Below are 14145 nucleotides of genomic sequence, written 5' to 3'. Positions count from 1 at the left end.
TTTTGTCCGGGTAAGACCCGATAACTTCATGTGGAGATTTCGTCTGAGCTAAAGGTCTCGCCGATAATCCGAGTAGAGGTTAGAGCTATAAGACTTTATAATAAGAATTGCATATAAATATATTCAATGCGAAAGGTTAAACAGGTATGCACTCCAAGTTTATATGTGAGCTTGATTTGAACTAAATCATAAGGTAGTTATGTGATGCATATGAGAGCAATTTATGAGACTATTCCTATGATTATGTGACTTTGGATCAGTGTGAGAGGATATGTGAAATCATACAATATATCTATGTCACATGAGCTCACTTTTTTGTGAAAGTTTATCTGCCTATTGTATATGATGAGATGTGCATATTCGGTAAAGGGATGGTATGCCCGAAGGAAGAGTGAAATAAAAATACGAACAACTATGTTATAATTTGATTGTTATCTGTTGTCACTGCTTAAAACTTACTAAGCATTGTAATGCTTACTCCGTTTACTTTGTTTTCTCTGCTTTATAGATCTTATTGCGAAGCTCTGAGGCTCGGGGATCAAAAACAACTAGTCACACTATCACTATCCTTTGCTTATTCTTGTTATGTTTAGAATTATTTTATGGCATGCATAGAATAGACTAGTGGCGGAAGAATATTTTGGTTAATGTATATAAGCCATGCGAAAATGGCATCTTTTGAATGTTTACTTAGAAGTTTAAATTTTATCCTGGTCGTGCTTAGTACTTATTTAAATGAATGATCTTTATTTCAAGAAAAAGTTCAAAATTTTCTTGTTCGACATGAGTTACAAGTCCGGTAATGCCCTTACCTATTAAATGACGGTTACGGGATAGGGTGTTACATTTATTGGTATCGAGCTACGGTTTAGTCGATTCTAGGACTAACGAGCACGCGTGAGTCTATTTATACATGCCATAAAGTGATAAAATGATAGTGTGATGATTTTGGCTATTAAAATGTGTTTGCTGTATTGTAATGAATCTTGATCTGATCGAGTTGTAGCAAGCTTCGACTATGAGAATTTGCGATATAACTTCACTTAGATATGCCTAAATTATTAAGTTGATCAGGTACGTATCATGTACTTGTATTTGAATTTCGATTTGGATTGAATTATAAGGGTATAAGTGATGCAATTTTGAAAGAGTGTTATGACTATAAATGTGATTTTTGTATGTGGCTATGGAACTGGAAGTTGAATGGTCGATAAGCATGTTGTGTTTGTATTCAAGTAATGTAAATGATATACTAATGTGTATTGCTATATGTGTATATGTACATGAGAATTGAGAGTGATATATCCGGGCTAAGTCCCGAAGAGCATTCGTGCTAGTGATATATCCGGGCTAAGTCCCGAAGAGCATTCGTACTAGTGATATGTCCGGGCTAAGTCCCGAAGAGCATTCGTGCTAGTGATGTATCTGGGCTAAGTTCCGAAGAGCATTCGTGCTAGTGATATATTCGTGCTAAACCCCAAAGAGCAATCATGCTGGTGACATGTATTCGGACGCCGTACTGTAACACCCTTACAGTTCTACGTCGTCAGGAACAGATACAAGGTATTACGAACATAACACATACCATTAAACATAACCGAGATATAAATATGTCATCCAATTTGATAGTGCATCGTATAACATATGTCTTGAACAATATTAGCCAACTTTAATGGCTTGTACAAAGTAGTCGGTCGAGTACTGTAACTAATATTTTAAACCTAGACAAATATGACACGTAACAAAATAATTAAGCCTACTATACATGCCATAATTCAAAACGTTTAGTTCAAATACCCTAAAGTATGATAGTGCGGGTAGATCTTCACGATCCTTAACTCTGAGCAAGCCGGAGGACACTATAAGACAAAAGAGAGAAACAAAGTAAGCTTATAGCTTAGTAAGTAAGTATGTAAATACTAATTAAAGAATCTAACATGTTTACACAACAATTCAAGTATATCTACTTTAACTTCACTATTCATTCCACTTTGATTAAGCTTTGTCTCTGTTGCGTCATATTCACTAAATAAATCATAACTCGAGTTACAAAACTCGAAATTCAAATCCGTAAAATTTCCTGAATCTAGACTCATAAAGCTTTTGCTAATTTTTTTATAATTTTGGTTCAGCCGATTAGTACAGTTTATTAGTTAAAGTTTCCCTGTTACACAGCTCGACTGATCTGACCTCTGTTCACTACGAATTGAATTTCTCTCAGTACACAATTCAAACAACCCTGAAGTCTGTTTCATTTAAAACTAGTCTCAATAAGGAATTTAAGCATGTAAACTATATTTCTTAATTTGCTTTGTACAATTTTTAATGATTTTTCAAAGTTGGAACAGGGGATCACGTATTCATCTGAGCAAGTCACATACAATTGTAAATATCTCAAAATATAGAATTCCTTTGCTTGCTCTGTTTCTTTTACATGAAAGTAGACTCATTAAAATTTAATTTCACATCTCATTCAACTTCTAATTATATTCCTCCTATTTTTTGGTGATTTTTCAAAATCACGTCACTGCTACCATCTAAAAACAGTTTTAATGCTAATTTCACTCTTTCACACATTCTTTATGCTAACCTCATTTTATCTTAGATATGTATATACCACAAATCATTTTCACCACATTTCATTCACCAAAAGTGTAGGTCCAAACCACAATATCACCACAAAACCATCCCGTTGAACAATTCGGATCAATCCTCGATATTTAATGGTTTCAGCACACATCCCCACCATCATACTTCATTTAGTTCGGCTCTCTTGTACACATGGTGAACACTTAGTACCACTCATGCGACCTAACCGATTTGTCTCGTAGCTCTCTTGTCTACATGGTGTCCTTCACTTGGAATCACGCATGCGACCTAGCTACATTTATCTTTCACGTAGCTCTCTTGTCTACATGGGATACATCTCGTATCACACATGTGACCTAGCTACTACAGGTGTTTCAGTAGCTTTCTTGTACACATGATGTGCACTCGGCATCATACATGTGACCTAGCTACGCTCCCTCTATTTCATTCGATCTCTCCAATGTTCAACCAGATCTCTCTCTATATTTATTTCCATTCTTCCAATAGTCGATTTATATTTTAACATCAGCTAGTATATTTATATAATAGGCTGAAATATAAGAGTGTACATGAAATTATTGTAATATTTACATACAAACTTACCTTGGCGCAAAATGTGGAAATTTTACAATTTAGTCCAAAACTTTTCCTTCCCGATTCGAGATCAATTCGCGTCTTTCTTGATCTATAATAACACATTTAGCTCATTTAATACTCATACTATTTATTTCAATCCAAAAATCACATCATGGAAAAATTACATTTTGCCCCTAACTTTACAAAATTACAATTTTGCCCCTAGGCTCGGAATTTAATTTCAGCCCTTATTCTTATGTTTTATGATATGCTGAACATTTTCTCTTCTACAACAACATCAAATTCTCACTCTATCATATAGTTATGAACAATAGGTATTTTTACCGATTATCTTGCTTTTACTCGTTTTCACTTAAAACCGAGTAGCACAAGTTATTTAACATAATTTAAAACCTCATATTCTATCATAAAACATCAAAATACACAAATTTCACCTATGGGTATTTTTCCCAATATGAACCCTAGGTTAAATTATTACTAGCATAAGCTTAATCGAGCTTCCGGATTCCAAAACGTAAAGAACATTAAAAGCGGGCTTGAAATCACTTACTATGGAGCTTGAAAATTGAAGAAACCCTAGCTATGGAGAGAGGAGAATTTGGCAGCAACTAAAGAGGATGATGATCAATTTTGTGTTATTTTTCCCATTTTATTTCATTTAATATCCAAATGACCAAAATGCCCTCCTTACTAAACTTTCAAAAATTCCTTCCATGTCCTAATTTTGTCCATGAACTTAAAATTGGTCAAATTGCTATTTAAGACCTCCTAATTAATATTCCAAAACAATTTCATACTAAAAACTTCCGGGATGCAAATTTTGCAACTTATTCGATTTAGTCCCTACTTTCAATTTAAGCACTTTAGGCATAGAATTTCATCACGAAATTTTCACACAATCATGTAATCATATCATAAACCCAAAAATAATTATAAAACAATTATTTCTATCTCGAATTTGTGGTCACGAAACCACTATTCCGATTAGGCCCTAATTCGGGTTGTCACAGTACCTAGTAGGCTTCGTGTCGGTAATTTGAGCAAAGTTTAAGTGCTCATTACTATACGAATTCAAATTTAAATGAGATGATATGTTTAAAAGTGTACATACATGATGTTTATAGACTTGGTTAAGTCATTTCAATGTGTATTAACGAATGAATAAGAGCACTATGTGTGTGAATGATTAGAGGCCTTGTGTGTGTGAATTCCTTTAACCAAGCACTATGAGTGCGAGATCGGTCGATGGGCACTAAGTGTGTGAAGTGGAATTCATGTAAGACCTCGTCTGGGACGAAGGCATTGATTTGAGATAGTGTGTAAGACCATGTCAGGACATGGCATCGGCTCGATATGTGAGAATATGTAAGACCATATCTAGGATATGGCATTGTAAGAGCTATATGTGCTTAATGAGTATCCGTAATGATTTGAATGATTCAACGGGTATATTTAAGATGATAAATAAAGTAAGATCGAATAAGTGATACGGTATGTACGGAAGGTATGTGAAAATCAAATGAAAGTAAAATTTGTGAGTTCATATTATATTATGTTATGTATACTAAATAAGTGAATACGTAAAAAGATGGTGGATATGTTGTTAAGAAATGAATTCATGTTATAGATGTGTTACGGATTTAGTCTATGGAATGCTTGGTATATAAAGTCATATGTGCTATTGCTAAATAACCCCTATTTTTTTTGTTAATCATATTCAAGAAATTATTTCGATTAAGTTCGACATTTGAAAGTCTGTAAGAATTTTTGATGAATGCTGATAATTTTGGATATATGGGTTATGTGCTAAAATAAATCCCATGCCAAGTATACTATATGAGGCTTTATGCCAAATCGATTGTATCTGGTATCGTTATGATGATTGAATGTGCTAAATGAATTCAATGTTCAGGTATGTGGAAGTTGATTTTCTCTTGGAAATAGGTTAAGTTGAATAGTGAGATATGATGGAGTTATAAAGGATATTTATTGGGATGTTTGAGTATATGTGTACTTTCGGTTAGGTTACAGCTTATACATGAATGAAAATGTGGGTTACAAATATGTGGGTTGATGATGTGAATTATACATGTTAATATGTGCTTAATATGTGTTTGAAATGCATTTGTGAATTAAATTAAGTGATTATTGCTTATGAAATGAAGAAAATGAGATATATGTGCATACTTGTAGAAATGTTTATGAATTTGTTTTAAGATAAGAAAATGATTTTATAGATCGATGAGAAATCAATAATGAATTACAATTGCTATCGATGAGCTAATGTTTATATGAATATAATTCAATAAGAGGACGTTATCCTAAACTATGCATCGGTAGAAATTTTCGGGGACGAAAATCCCTAAAGGGGGGAAGAGTTGTGATACCTCTAAAGTGACCCTAGTCGAAAAGCGGTTTCGGGACCGCTAAACCGAGTCACCAAATTATTTGAATATGATAATTATTGTCTAAAATATGTGAATATGAATGTGTGAAAGTTTTAAGCTTTGATTTAGTTAATTGCATGTGAATTTAGTTAATAGGACTTATGTGTGACACTTTTGAAATGTGATAGGTTAATCTATAAGGATTTATTAGTGCATGTAATCAAAGGGGTGGACTTGCATGTCAATTTCCCCCATTTAATTACTAGTGGCCGGCCATGACAAAGGGTGATGGGTAAAACATGCCATAAACATGTTGTGTTAATGGTTTATGTTAGAAATAATAAAATAAAGGGTTAGTAATAAAATAAGGAGATGGAGGGTGATGAAAAGAAAGAAAACAAAAAGTGTCCATCCTTTAACATTTCTTTTGGCCGAAAATTCTAAGGAGGAAGGAAGAAGAAGAGGATTTTCTTGCTTCATGTTCAGTTGGTTGGTGTTTAGGAGGAGGAAATGTTGAAGAGATTCGGCCATGCTTGTAGCTAGGTTAAGGTAAGTTTGATGTTGTTCCATGAGATTCATGCATATTTTTTATGTTAGTTTGAGTTCTACCTAGCCCATGGTTTAAATCTTGCTATGTGATGAAGATGATACTCGGCCATGGGTGTTGTTTTCTTGGTTGGTGTTTGTTTCATGCTAAATCTAGATGAACAATGGGGTTGTCATTTAGGTTAAGATCAAAGAAATTAATCTTGTTAAAACTTTGAACTAATAATGCCCATATGTCGATAGCGAACATAGACTTTGTTTAAAGTCTTGGTCAAAGGCTGGTTAAGTGTTTTGGAAATGATTAAGCTAGGTGTTTGATCTTTTTGGTTCGGCATAGTACATAAAATGTTGCTAGATGGAGAAAAATTCTGCCAAAAAGGGGTGTGCTAAGGCGAATATAATTTTGTATATTAATGAGTAATGCATGTGTTGAATTGATGGAGCGGAGAGGATGTTTTAATAGTGCATATATGTGTATTAGCCAAGTTTTGAACTTGAAACAAAATGGTATTTGGTCAATACAAGTGACCATACTTGTAGAATGTATTAAGTATGCAATCGGACTCAACATAGACATGCATGTTCGCCACACGAATGAATGCATAGATTGATGTTGTACATTCGGCTATAGGTAAGCATAATGATGATCCTATCTTGACTTAGACAATCGGCTCAAGGAGAATTTGTTAAGTGCTTAGTTAATTGATATTAGGTTAATGATGTGTGTATTTGGTCATAAAGGTGCACATGAGGAAATGTTTGATTAATTGTACTAAATTGCTTAATGTGATTAAAAATGCGTATGACCATTTTGTATTTGAGCTAAAGGTGGCCATATGACCTATCAAATTCATTGTCATATTCGGCCATAAGCTAGCATAATGAGACTTTAATAAGTTAAATTTGTTTGAATTAGCTCAAGAGCTTAGAGGACAAAAGTTGGATAAAGGAAAGGAAAAAGTGATCGAATAGCCGCCGAAATCGTTCGACAACATCCGAGGTAAGTTTTAAGTGATTAAACGTTGAGTAAATTCAATCATAATAGGACATAATGAGTTGATTTAATAAGATATGATATATCCATGATATGTCTTAAACTCAAATGGTAAGTTCATAAGTGTTTGGACTTGGAAGTTTAAGAGCAAATTGTAATAATTTGCTTTGGACAGCAGGAGTAACGTGATTTTAGAAAATCACTATAAATTGTTGGTGTGGAATTATAGGCTGAATAAAATATGTAATCAAAGCTTAATTAGTCTAGTTTCTTATAAAAGAGACCTTGTGAGCAAAGAAATTTCCTATAAAGAGATATTTAAAGTTGTGTGAGACGGTGTCAGAATGACTCCGAAATCCCCTGTTTTGTTTTTAGAAAATCATTATAAATTGTACAAAAATGGTTATAAGATAAAATTTATATGCTTAGACTCAATGAGTCTAGTTTCGAATGAAATCAAATAAAACACATTTTGAATTCTGTAAAATGAGAAATTTGATTCGTAGTGAAGAGTGGTCAGATTAGTCAAACCGTGAAACAGGGGAAACTTTAATAAAAATCTGGTATTGCTTGGCCAAACGTAAAATTCTGGAAATTTTATGGATGGAAGATATACGAGTCTATATTCAGGAAAAATTAACAGCAAGTGATTTGGAGTTTTGTAGCTCCAGTTATAAATAATTTAGTGACTATTGCTCAGGAAAAATAGCTTGTGTTGAATTTGAGATTATGTTGTAAACCTTGATAAAACTTGTTTTAGTTGCTCATAAGCTATTGATTAAACCCATACGTGAATTCTAAATTGTGATATTGGAAAATGATAGATGTAGATTCAGCCAAGACAAAGTGTATATGTGAAAGTATATGTGGTATGTGAAGTATATTTGGATAATTGTGATGTGAATACATGAAAATTTATATTTTGATTTAGGATTTTATGTGATGGATGTGAACATGCGTATGTGTGATAAGGCCGAATGGCCAATGTGATGAATGTGAACCCGTATATATATGTGTGATAAGGCCGAATGGCCAATGTGATGAATGTGAACCCGTATATATATGTGTGATAAGGCCGAATGGCCAATGTGATGAATGTGAACATGCGTATGTGTGATAAGGCCGAATGGCCAATGTGATGGATGTGAACATGCGTATGTGTGATAAGGCCGAATGGCCAATGTGATGAATGTGAACCCGTATATATATGTGTGATAAGGCCGAATGGCCAATGTGATGAATGTGAACCTGTATATATATATGCGTGATAAGGCCGAATGGCCAATGTGATGAATGTGAACATGCGTATGTGTGATAAGGCCGAATGGCCAATGTGATGAATGTGAACATGCGTATGTGTGATAAGGCCGAATGGCCAATATGATGAATGTGAACATGCATATATGAGATAAGGCCGAATGGCCAATGTGATGAATGTGAACATGAATATATGTGGTAAAGCCAAATGGCTAATGTGAGATATGTATGAGATGTGTATATATATATTGTGGCCAAATGACAAACGGTGAAAGGTGTGTATTATTAGATTTTTGATGACGCAAATGAATTACAAATATGACAGTCGATGTGAATGTTGTAACATGTGATTAAATGTACATGAAACTTGGAAATATATTCCGGGTAAGACCCGATGACTACGTGTGGAGATTATGTCCGGGTAAGACCCGATGACTACGTATGGAGATTTTGTCCGGGTAAGACCCGATAACTTCATGTGGAGATTTCGTCTGAGCTAAAGGTCTCGCCGATAATCCGAGTAGAGGTTAGAGCTATAAGACTTCGTAATAAGAATTGCATATAAATATATTCAATGCGAAAGGTTAAACAGGTATGTACTCCAAGTTTATATGTGAGCTTGATTTGAACTAAATCATAAGGTAGTTATGTGATGCATATGAGAGCAATCTATGAGACTATTCCTATGATTATGTGACTTTGGATCAGTGTGAGAGGATATGTGAAATCATACAATATATCTATGTCACATGAGCTCACTTTTATGTGAAAGTTTATCTGCCTATTGTATATGATGAGATGTGCATATTCGGTAAAGGGATGGTATGCCCGAAGGAAGAGTGAAATAAAAATATGAACAACTATGTTATAATTTGATTGTTATCTGTTGTCACTGCTTAAAACTTACTAAGCATTGTAATGCTTACTCCGTTTACTTTGTTTTCTCTGTTTTATAGATCTCATTGCGAAGCTACAGGCTCGGGGATCGTCAGTAACTAGTCACACTATCACTATCCACTGCTTGTTACTGTTGTGTTTAGAATTATTTTATGGCATGCATAGAATAGACTAGTGGCGGAAGAATATTTTGGTTAATGTATATAAGCCATGCGAAAATGGCATCTTTTGAATGTTTACTTAGAGAAGTTTAAATTTTATCCCTGGCTGTGCTTAGTACTTATTTAAATGAATAATCTTTATTTCAAGAAAAAGTTCAAAATTTTACTGTTCTGACATGAGTTACAAGTCCGGTAATGCCCCTTACCTATTCCGGCGATGGTTACGGGATAGGGGTGTTACATTCTTTGAACAAATGTCCTTCCCCATAATAAACACAGGCTATGCTCTCAAATTGGTGAAGTGGTTGGGCTGCAAAACTGTTAGACCCATTAATGGTAAGATTCTTAAGCATTAAAGAGATTGAAGATACCTGAGATGCAAGTGAAGTGAGAGCGTCCACTTCATGTATTCTAGCGACACGTCTTCCTAATGCAGCTCGATTGGTTGGCCATTGATAATTGTTACTGGCGATCCTCTTGAAAGGAGAGTGTCGTTAGCAGAAGCGTCCACTACCATCCTCGTGTGAGCATTGAGACCATTATAAAATGTCTCAAGTTGGATGCAATCTGGGATTCATTGGTGAGGGCATTTTCGTAATAGTTCTTTGTATCGTTCCCATGCCTCATACAAGGACTCATCATCCATTTGTTGGAAAGCAATGATCTCGTTCCTCAACTTAGCATTCTTGCTTGGCGGGAAATACTCATGAGGAATCTTTCGGCTAACTCTTGCCATGTAGAAATTGAGTTTGGTGGCAATGAATTGAACCAGGCTCGAGCTCTGTCCCTTTGTGAGTATGGGAACAACTTCAATCGTAATGTATCTTCGGGAACTCCAGCTAATTTGAAAGAGTCGCTCACCTCCATAAATAGTCTTAGGTGAAGATGAGGATCATCAGTAGGCATTCCACTGCATTGCCCACAGTCTAAAGCATTTGGAACATGACTGGCTTCAACTTAAATTGTTATGCCTCAATTTCGGGTCTCCTAATGCCCAGACTGGCACAGCATATTGTCTTAAGGCTCTATCCCCATCGTCAACAATAAGGATAAGATTTTGAGTAAGGTTTGCTTCGTTTCCTTGATTCATATTCTCGAAACTCATTCCTTCAGTCCTTCTCTGGTTCGCTTGTCTTCTTCATTGTTGAAAGGTTCATTCTATTTCAGGGTCTACAGGGAGCAAGTCAATAATCTGGTCAATACTCATAAACACATGAAATAATCACAAAAAGAAAATTAAGTAAAATTTAAACAGAAAAAAATAAAATAAAATAAACCAAAATGTAAGACTTTCAAATTCACAAATAATGTTTTTTTTTTAAAACATTCCCCGGCTACAACACCAAAAACTTGGAACGACGGAAAAATGTACAAGTGTACACAATCGCAACAAGTAATAAAGTGACAAGTAATGTTGAGTTATCGTACCCATAGGGACTGTAAAAAAGAATTATTTATGAAATTAATTGTAAAGCACTTTGGCGGGGTAAAAATAATTTGATTTAAAAGATGATCAAAAACTATTCAAAAACTAAGTAAATAATTATAATAAAACAAATGAGTTCTAATGCACGATTTCAAATAAGATTTAATCAAGGTAACATACTTGTGTTGGATTAATTATATTTCTTGAACTCAGAACTATTAAACTCATGTTTACACTGTTACGAATAAATTCACAGCAACTCGGTAATTTGCGAACTTATGAACAAACTTACGTAAAAAAATCCATTCATCCCTTGACATATCCCTATGTCTATTCAACCACCTAAATAGATTCTAGTAAGCAAACATGTTATTGCACATACATACTCATTAAACTGAACTAATCTCTTGCAGATCCCTATGTCAATTCAAACGATTAATTAATTCTAATAAGCATATAAAAGACCATGCGAAGTAACAAGGCATCCCTACCTTGAAACGGTTTAATCACAATAATCTTACAATTTCTGCAAGGCAATAATATCACCAGATACATTGCTAATTTAACCTTCTACTACCTTAGAAGAATAAACATGCACTGATTAAGTACTGTGTCAATTAATTATAATTTCTGTGACAGCCCTAAATTGACCCTAGTCAGAAAGTGGTTTCGGGACCGCTAAACCGAGTCATAAAAATAATTAACCGTCATAGTTGATGCTCATTATATGTACATATGCATGTGTGAAAATTTCATGTTTGGATTTTGTTAATTGTAAGTGAATTTTATCAAATAGGACTTGTGTGAGAAAATTTAGAAATGTGCTAGGTAAATGTAAAGTGGTCTATTAATGCATGTTGTGAAAATGATGGGTTTGCATGTCAATTTACCCAAAATTTAAGCATGGTGGCGGCCATGCTATGAGTGGAAACATGTTGCAAACATGTTGGGTTAGTGGTTATGTTAGAAAGAATAAAATAATGAAAAAAAGGAATATGATGAAAACAAAGGAAAAAAAATGTCCATCCTTTCACATTTTTCTTCCTTGGCGAATGTTCTAAGAAGAAGGGGAGAGCTTGAGAAAATCAGCTATGGTAGTTTGCTAGACTAAGGTATGTTTGATGTTGTCCATGAGATTCATGCATGTTTTTAGTTGTTAGTTTGAGTTCTACCTAGCCCATGGTTTAAATCTTTGCTATGGGATGGAGATGATATTCGCCATGGGTGTTGCCTTCTTGGTTGATGTTTGATGTTGTGGTGATGAGGCATGAAGATGAGTTAAGTTTCGGCTAAGGTGGATTTGTGTTGATGTCATTTGCATGCTAAGTGTGAAGCTTTGTAATGATACATGTGTATGGTGCTTTTGATGTTATGAATGGAAGTAGTGGAAAAGTAAAAGAAAATTTATGTAGAAATGTGGTATATGTGGATTTGTAGGATGTTATAAATATATGTGAAGCCATGCTAGATTAGGAAGAATTCGGTCAAGTGGTCATGAGATGAAATTTCGTGTTTAGGTGAATTAAAGATGATAGTATAGTTGATATCATGTATATATGTATGCATATTCGGCCATCAAATTAAGAGCATAGGTGATGTTGAGTCTAAGCTTTGCACATTCGGACATATATATATATATATATGCATGTGTGATTGAATTATTGATAGTAGGGCGATAGCATATGGTTATTAGCCGAATAGCTAAGAACATAAGGTAGCAAGATAAAAATTTTACCATGCCGTTCCGTATGTCATAAAATCATTAAAATGTGAATACCAATATATGTAGCAAAGCGGTTGAATGAGTTAATTTATTTGTTTAAGCTCAAGATCCTAAAGGAGAGGCGTCCAACAAGGGGAAATCGAAGGTCATCGAGTAGCCGACTTGGAATTATTTTACCCAACACAAGGTAAGTCATTAAGCATATAGTTGGTATTGATTTAAATGATCGTAATACCTATGCAATTGTGGTTAATGAGATGAAATGTATACAAATGTATATGTATGTAGAGATGAAATTGTCGAATGTAAAAGGGAAGTGAAGCGTATAGAGTGGCTGGTTTTCGGCACTAAGTGTGCGGGCAATAAGTGTTCACGGTTGTGAGATTGGCACTAAGTGTGCGGGCTTGAAATGCATGGCACTAAGTGTGCGAGTTTAAAGTACATGGCACTAAGTGTGCGTGGTTGATTATTAAGCACTATGTGTGCGAACCCATTATTTATATATTTTCTATCAATTATTTATATTAAGGTGCGACCTTACCGAGTCGATTTCGGACAGCGGAAAGGGTAAGTACCTTGAGTTCATGGCTAATAGGTGCTATGTTTATATTTGGAGTTGAGCGTGGTAAGTTTTGAACCTATGTGATGATTATAATTGAAGTCACGTACATAAGGTTCATCGTGGAATAGGTGAAAGTTCGCTTAGTTGTATGATTGTAACGAAAATAAAATGATGTATGGAAATGCCTCAATTATTCTATTGAATAGCGTATGAAATGTCAATGTAGGACTTGGAATGAGATTCAATCGTAAGGTCTAAGAAACTATGGCATAGTTCGGTAATGGATGGAGTACTTAGCCTCATTTCGTTGTTTTCTCTTGTGAAAATTTTATTAATGGATGGTAGTGTAATGCTTATGACTTACTGAGTTATATACTCATTCGGTGTTTGCTTGTCACCTATTTTAGGTTTCTTGGACTCAACTTTTTGCGTATTCAGGACCGTCATCGAAGTCATCACACCGACTAGCAACTTTTGGTATTTTCTTCTTAGTTGGTCTAGGAGAACATTTCGGCATGTATAGGCTATTATGTTTTGTTGAAATTTGGTATGTAAAACTTTGGATAGCCATGCGAAAATGGCTTATATACGTTTTGAGCATAATGTTATAGTCATCTTGAATGTATATGTTCATTAAGAGGCATGGAAACTATGTAATAGGTAAAGTCTACCTTAAAAATGGATGCTGATAGCAGCAGTGACGTGGATGTGAAAAATCACTAAAAATAGTAGGAATGGAATTAAATAGTAAATAAATTATGTAATCGAACCTTGACGAATCTATTTTCATAGGAAAGTAATGAAATGATCATATGAACAATATATTAGGAGATATTTAAGTTTTCGCGAAACAGGGCCAGGATGGTTTCTGGATTCCCTGTTCCGACTTTGGAAATTCATTATAAATTAACCAGAGATAATTAGAAGTTTTTCCATATATGTACAGATTCCTTTTCGAGTCTAGTTTCTATAGAAACAAACAGCATCAGTATTGAGGCCCTGTACA

The 14145-nt window shown here is 34.5% G+C and overlaps 1 non-coding gene across 1 annotated transcript; it reads left to right on the top strand.

The window, feature by feature from the left end:
* Positions 1 to 9999: 9999 nt before the first annotated feature.
* LOC128280198 (small nucleolar RNA R71) lies at positions 10000 to 10107 on the top strand. Its single transcript, XR_008270378.1, has one exon. It is a non-coding gene; the product is annotated as a small nucleolar RNA R71 (small nucleolar RNA).
* The last annotated feature ends 4038 nt before the right edge of the window (positions 10108 to 14145 follow it).

This window comes from Gossypium arboreum, chromosome 8, assembly GCF_025698485.1.
Source record: "Gossypium arboreum isolate Shixiya-1 chromosome 8, ASM2569848v2, whole genome shotgun sequence".
Lineage (NCBI taxonomy): Eukaryota > Viridiplantae > Streptophyta > Magnoliopsida > Malvales > Malvaceae > Gossypium > Gossypium arboreum.
This window is presented reverse-complemented; position numbering and strand designations above follow the sequence as displayed.